The 6,000-nt window shown below is 31.5% G+C and overlaps 1 long non-coding RNA gene across 2 annotated transcripts in view; it reads right to left on the bottom strand.

Moving 5' to 3' along the window:
* Positions 1 to 361: 361 nt before the first annotated feature.
* The window catches only part of LOC127554387 (uncharacterized), a 184,839-nt gene continuing 179,200 nt past the window's right edge, over positions 362 to 6,000 (bottom strand). For both annotated transcript variants that reach the window (XR_007951967.1, XR_007951966.1), the window contains exons 3-4: positions 2,154 to 2,334; positions 362 to 516 (exon numbers count right to left, since the gene is read on the bottom strand). This is a non-coding gene — a long non-coding RNA (uncharacterized LOC127554387). The remainder of the gene's footprint in view (positions 517 to 2,153; positions 2,335 to 6,000) is intronic.

The raw sequence follows: 6,000 nt of genomic DNA, 5'->3' as shown, positions 1-6,000 counted from the left end.
ATAGTATTTGGAATAAAAAAGATAATGCAACAAAGGAATTTCTAATTAGTCTGAATCCAATTTACAAATATTAGTGGCTAGCTTACATTATTAAAATTATATCTGATGTTTAGGTGTTCAATGAGACCCTCTGCATCTCCTAATAATCAACAAAGTTCAAAATAAATCTAGCACAGTGTCATTATATATGACAATAAAAATTAGTTAGTGTTTATTTAATACATTAAACATTGAAGTCATGTTTTAATAAATTTACAAGATTATATTTAAAAATATTTTTATTTGTTGTTAAAACATACCTTAAACTTTTTACTATATTTTAATTAATATTTCATTCAGATTTGTTTTACACTACTTGCCTTATGAGTTGATGTGACATCTGGAATCTGTGAATATAGGATGAGCTGACCCTTCTTTTTTGTTTGATAAAACTGAAGAAATGTCAGGTTTCTATGAATTTGAGAGAAGGGAAATAATCCGTGTTCTTGGCTTCTGGTATGATATGTTCCCTTGGTCCTGTTCAAAAGAAATAAAAAAATGAATAATAGTACTGAAATGGATAACTTCCATTTATTCTTTCATTTATAAGGAATCTTATTTAAACAAAACACTACTCTCAGATAATGGGTATCTGACATTAGATGCACAGGATTTTATGGCTCAGAAGATGTCTTGAAGGTTATCTAGTTCAATTGCTTCATTTTACAGGTAAGCAAAAAGAATTACAGAGAAGTTAAGGGAGTTGTTCAGAATTTAACAATTAGTAGGTGGAGCTAGGTGGAGCCAGGTGGAGCCAGAATTAGAGCTCAGATCTCCCATTTCAATGATTTTTCTACTACACATTACTATTTCTCAACAAGACAGAAATAGAATGGGTTTCTCCTTAGGAGGAAATTTAAACCAAAAAACCACAAACATTATAATTTCTGGCACAAAATCTTGCTAATACTTTAATTCATGAAATAATATTTGATAATAATGAAGAAATTTAAGTATTATATCATGATCTTGAATTTTTGATGCCAAATTATTCTGTGAAAAGTGGAGGTAGCTTACACAAATTATATAGTTTTTCCTTGATGCTAGGAAAAATGTTTCAAAAATCTTGAAAATACTGTTGTTGTCATATCTATAAGTCAGAAGGAAAGAAAAAGTAAGAATGTGATAAATATCATAGAGTATTAGAATGATACAAGCATATTAAAAAAATCTGAAGGTAGAAAGTAAATCTTCCATAGAAATTGATTGACAAATCTGGAAGTAAGATATTTATTGCTGGAATAACTTAAAAATTAAAATTCTAAAAGTGCATTTATTTGAATATAACAATAAACAAATTAAGAGTGGGAAAAAATAAATAGCTAAGAGAACCTAAATAGTCATTAAACTTTTCAGCATTAGCTCCTTAATTTATAAATTATACAAACCTAAATTTGTTATTCTGGTCTTCTATATGATTAAGGTTGCCTAGATTTTCTTACTTCATTACTTCAGTAATATTCCCATACAAGTGCAGATCATAGCCCCTTTCCATAGGCAAGCATTATTCATAAAGCCTTCAAAATCATAGTACTTTGTTGAAGCAGTTCTTTTCTTGAATGCAGCTTCACATGGTCTTTTAAGATGAAATCAATTACTCCTATGTAGTCATTCTGACTGGAATTTTCCAGCTTTGGCCCCTACAAGGATCCAGATCATCTACCTTGGAGCTGGGACGTGCCTTTATAGCTGTGAGGCCTGATTTCAATCTAGTATATACCTTTGTAATTTAGGAGAGCATCTTTGAAAGATGATATGACCAAAACAAATACAAATTCATCACCCTCAGGCAATCCTAGTTATAAGCAGCTTTATATTTACATTGGCTGGTCCTCTGAGGACAGACATAGTCTATTACCAAGCATGTATTCTAAGTCTTTATAAATGGGAGAACTTACTATTGCTTGAATCATATTGACATAGCATTTGAGAACTAAGGTTTTCACTTCCATACAGAATGAAGCATAAGAATACAACTTTAGTGGAAAGCTGTATTATAATTTCAAAATAATAAAGATCAGCTTGCTTGGCAGCATATTATAAATCTAAGACAGGTATCTCAGTAAATAAATAGCTATTCTCAAAATCAGTAAAGATCTTGATTCAAGTCCCACCTGGCACATTCTGCTATGTGATGTTGGGAAGGTCACTTATCCTCAAGAGAGCAGCTAGGTGGCACAGTGGATAGATTGCTGGACTTGGAGTCAGGAAGACATAAGTGCAAATCTGGTGTCAGATAATAGCTGTGTGATCCTTGACAAGTTAGTTCACCTCTGTTAGCCTCAGGTTCTTCAACTGTTAAAAAAAAAATTGGGATAATAATAACACAATGCCTAGCACAAACTGGGCAATATATAAATGGTAATTAGCATCAGCCTCTTTTTTCTCCTTCAGTGCCCCAAGAAACTATAAGACTATTAATTATAGAGAGGTAGCTGATCTACATTTATAGAGCTGATTGCACATATTTATCTTGCAAATTGGAGCTGACAATTATTTCCAGATGTCAGTATAAATGAAATAAAAGTATTGGTATCACTAAAGCAAAACAGCTGTATGAATTCATAAAGTATAAGATCAAAGGATTATGTCTGTTACCTTGTTTTTATAAAGCACAGAATGACCCAAGTTAGCCATTTCTCATCTATCTTTTGAAGACAGGGTACAATTCTTCAATGTGGGACCCAACTAATTACATATCTCTTTTAAGTTCTTTTTAAAGTTGTACTGACTGCATCTTTAGAGATCAAAATATTATCTTTAAAGTTATCACTTACAATCAAAATATTATCTTTAAAGTTATCCCTTACTTTCATGATGTTATGAGGATATATATAGAAAAAAAGATGATGATGTGAATGATGTCTATTTTATTAATAGGTAGGTAAATATGGATGTTGAATATAGAGCATAATTTTTATTATGTGATTTTGGAAATATTCATAATATTTTCAAAAAGAGTTTTATTATTAGACTAAAAGATGAGACAGTATGAGGTATTAGTACCACAACAGAGTATTTTCATCTTTGTTGTTGTTTTTCTTGTGTTTTTTTTTTTTCCTTTTATCTTTTGGTGTGATTTTTCTTGGGGAGCATGGTGAATATGAAAATATATTTACAAGAATTGCACATGTTTAATTTATATTGGGTTGCTTGCTGTCTATGGGAATAGGGAAGGAGAAAATTTTGGAACATAAGGTTTTGTAAAGGTGAATATTGAAAACTATTTTTGCATGTATTGGGAAAAATAGAAAACTATTAAAATGTTTTAAAAAGAACATAATCCTTAAATATTTGAAAAGCTCCTAACATTTTTTAATAGTAATATTGGTTTGAGGAGGCAAGCTAATATTAATCCTTTATGATATTTAAGCAGAGGAATGTTGGAGCCAGCTCATACTATCTAGCATACTGCTAAATTTTCACTGTGAACATTTATAACTTGGAATCTGCAAATATTACAAGTCAAATCTTGATGTAGTGCTTTGTCCATTCCAGGGGTCCTCAAACTATGGCCCGCAGGCCAGATGCAGCAGCTGAGGACATTTATCCCCCTCACCCAGGGCTATGAAGTTTCTTTATTTAAAGGCCCACAAAACAAAGTTTTTGTTTTTACTATAGTCCGGCCCTCCTAATGAAGTTTAAGGATGGAATGATAAGGTAGCGAACACTTTGATGAAAAAACAAACAAAAAAAAAACCCAAGCAAGATTTTTGTAACAATTCTTTCCCCCTCTAAAGTAGAGGAGGGCCACCATATCTGGACTGTCACATTCCACTCTTCAGGACCACTTGAAGAAGAAATAGCACTAGAGAATACAAAGTTCAGAAAAGCTGTGAGATTGGACTCATGCCACAGAAGGGGTTGATCTAAGATGTGATACAACATTCATGATACTAAAAAATGGGTTTTCGATGTACAAGAGTAAGGTAAACATGGAAAAAAAAACTGACTATTACTAAAAAGGCAATCAAAACAAAATCAGTAACTACTGAACTATGTCTGTCTTCTCATTTACACAGAATTTCTATAAAAATAATGTAGGCACATTGAGCACAATCTTAGTCCAAGGCACTAAAAGGGGAAAAGTAGACTTTCATATTAATAGAAGTAATATTCCACAACAGATCACATTTTGAAGATTTCAAAAGTGATGTAACATTAATGCTTATTACTGCATCTTATTCATTAATTCAAAATATAACCTGAAATGTTTTCTTCCTTGAAGATATTATCTATAAATGTCAAAATATGCAAGATTCCTGGAAAGATACAATAGAGAAAACCTTAATCAACATCAGTCTGATAACAAGAAACAGGAGAGAGATAGATGCTTGACAAATTTGTTCATTATTGTCATGGAAATCCAGTGCAGTACAATTTGAAAATGGCTTCTCTATGGTTCAAGAACTCTCTACTCTGTAGATGGCATTGTAGTTATTGCATGAAGCCCAAGTCATGCAAAGACTAAAATAAGAGCTATCATAACTAAAAAGTTGTATTTAAATTATTTAATGTATTAGTTTTAGAAAAGGTGATACATTATCTAGAAGATATCTTAGTCCAACTACCTGATTTTTCAGATGAGGAAATTGATAGGTTGAGTTATTTTTCTAAGAAAAAAAAAAAAAAAGGAATATACCTCACCAGGGTCAAGATTTTTAGTTAGTACATTGAATCTGAATTTGATTCTCTTTCCACTACACAACTCTTGAAGATTCAGATAGGCTGCTTATTGTTCAAGAATTATATTTGAGAATAGAAGGAAATAGAAGGATGTTCCGATATTTGATGTACACATTGAATATATAGATAATACAGCCAGGAAAAATTAAAATCCAAGTAAAAAAAAAAACAAATGAAAAGTTTCCATTTATGAATGCCACATAGAATATTCTAAATCTCTATACTGAAAAAGGCTCAGGAAGTTTCACAAACTCTTTGGGTATCCCAAATGAAAATCTACAACAAAGAAAATATGTGAAAAGAACTCATAATTAAGGGGCTTAGTATCTAAGAGCATTGAACTAGTTTTTAATACCTAATTATTTTCAAGTGGTAAAGAATTGAGAATTAAGGGCTGTAATTGCTGAAACTGCAATAAAGATATTATTCTTCCTTATTTCTAATTTCCAGAGAGTCTAAGTTCCTTTCAAATCTAGATGAAGCATGACAAATGTCTCGACATAGAAATAAGGTATGATTTTTGGTAAAGGAAAAAACATAAAAGGAAAGATACTTAGAAGAAATTAACTAGAATCCATGTCAGAAAGTCATTTTAGGTAGCCAGACATTTCAAACCAAAGGTATGAAAATATCAAATGGGAAGAAAAAGGAAAATAAAGAAAGGGAAAAAAGGCAATGGGATAGAATAAGTCTACCTTTATACAAAACAAAACTACTTCTTTTTGGTAATCTAAAATGTTTGTATTTGCCCTGTTTCTGGTGCTCTATATGTTGTGGGATGAAGTTATTATACACCCACTAAAGTTTATAATTTAAACTGCTTGAGGAATCAGGTATACAGATCTGTAGAATGAACTCTTCCCCTGGCAGATCACTACTACTCAGACATGCATAAAAAAGAGAAAATTACTTCAGCAGGCTAACTAAAGTTTATATTGAGTGAAATACTGCATAGTCTTCTATTGTGCATTAAAAAAAAAACCCAACTATAAAAAGCCAAGAGGTTTTATGGCATTAAAAAATGAAGCAAAATTAAAATAGGCCTGACTAAAACTTTAGAGAGAACAAAACTAATACCACATGTAATAGCAGAATACAACTTTTTTTTTTTTATTATAACTTTTTATTGACAGAGCCTATGCCTAGGTAATTTTTTTTACAACATTATTCCTTGCACTTACTTCTGTTCCAACTTTTCCCCTTCCTCCTTCCCCCCCCCCCCCCCCCCGATGACAAGCAATCCTATATAAGTTAAATATGTCACAGTGTATCCTA

The sequence above is a fragment of the Antechinus flavipes genome, chromosome 3 (genome assembly GCF_016432865.1).
Source record: "Antechinus flavipes isolate AdamAnt ecotype Samford, QLD, Australia chromosome 3, AdamAnt_v2, whole genome shotgun sequence".
Taxonomy (NCBI): domain Eukaryota; kingdom Metazoa; phylum Chordata; class Mammalia; order Dasyuromorphia; family Dasyuridae; genus Antechinus; species Antechinus flavipes.
Note: the sequence above shows the minus strand (reverse complement) of the source record. Positions and strands in the feature narration are given on the sequence as shown.